Source organism: Crocodylus porosus, unplaced genomic scaffold (genome assembly GCF_001723895.1).
Source record: "Crocodylus porosus isolate Cpor-Errol unplaced genomic scaffold, CroPor_comp1, whole genome shotgun sequence".
Classification (NCBI taxonomy): domain Eukaryota; kingdom Metazoa; phylum Chordata; order Crocodylia; family Crocodylidae; genus Crocodylus; species Crocodylus porosus.
In genome coordinates, this window is record NW_017728915.1 from 22,080,644 (window position 1) to 22,082,131 (window position 1,488).

Here is a 1,488-nt window from a genome sequence, read left to right on the forward strand (position 1 = left end):
GCGGGGCATCCGCCGCTTGTTTACACCGGAAGCCAGTGCCCGTGCCGGTGGCCAGGAGCCGGCAATAAAAATGGCCGGCCACCGGCACACATAGTCTCTCCTGCCATAAAAACTGGGTGCGTCTTATGGTCAGGTGCGTCTTATGGTCCGAAAAATATGGTAATACCTATTCAAGACATAGGCTAAATACAGACATTATACTTTCACTAGTATAAATGGTTGGAAACCAGCCTACACCTGCAACAGAACAGAAGTTTGTCACACAGAGCTTGGTTTAAAAATAGCAGAACTCAGTCTAATATTTGCTCCCCTCCACCAAAGGACTAATGTGTGTTCTGTTTGCAACTACCAATTTAACTACACCACTTACACTGTGCAACTTAGATTGATTCGGCCTTAGGCTTTTGGAGAAACCTCCTTTGGGACTCTGGTCATGTATAGGAGAGACTGGGTACCTCTGTTGGGTGCTCTTAACTTTGCTTTCATGTATTTTAATGATTTAATGACCCAATAAGCATTCCTAGCTTAAAGCAGGACACTAAAAAGTAAAGATAATTTGAAGGGGACAAGAGCAAGAAGTAAAAGAGGATTATCTCTAAAGCAAACACAACATCAATCATATCTTTTAAAACAATAATGAGATTGACGTCCCAATTCCCACATTCCTGAAGCTTTAAGATATGCCCCTTGCAGTTTTATTGGTAGGTGCCTGAATGGCTAACAGTTGTGATTGTTGCATTTTTCCTTGGACCCAGAAGTGGCTAACTGGAATGTGGTATTCTTAACATCATGGTAAGAGTCCTTCAGCAGTCAGAAAAATCCATAAAGAAGGGCAGAGTTAGGCAATAATGCAAAGGAATGAGAAAGGCAGAGTGTCATTTCCATTTGTTTCTGCGTTACGTAGCAGTGCCAGGCACAGTCCTGGTCCTATGCTTCTTTTTACCTCAGAGGCAAATTTAGGGAGTTAGATCTCAGCTGAGAGTAGGTAAAAGCTACATGCATACCTGTAGTGCAAAAAAGAGTAAATTTAAATATGTAAATGTACAGGCATGCATACCTAGATCTTTATGTATAATTGGCTTATACAGGTACAGGATTTATATATGTAGACCCTGGTGCAATAAAGCATTTAAGTCATTATCTTTAAGCACAAGTAAGCCCATTGAAATTAATGGCATTACTCACATGCTTAAAATTTAACATGTGCTTGCACACTTTGCAGGGCTGGGGAACTCATGATGCCAATAGAAGTTAATTTGCGTTGTTCTGTATTGGGATGAAGGGCAATTTCATACAGGGCCAAATCCTGCAAGCTTTTAGACAAGTGGGTACCTACTCATATGATTTCCCATTTAAATCAATGGGACTATCAACAGTTCTGAATTTGCACACTTGTCATAGATTTCATAGATTTCATAGACATTAGGGCTGGAAGGGACCTCGGGAGATCATCGAGTCCAGCCCCCTGCCCAAAGGGCAGGAAGTCAG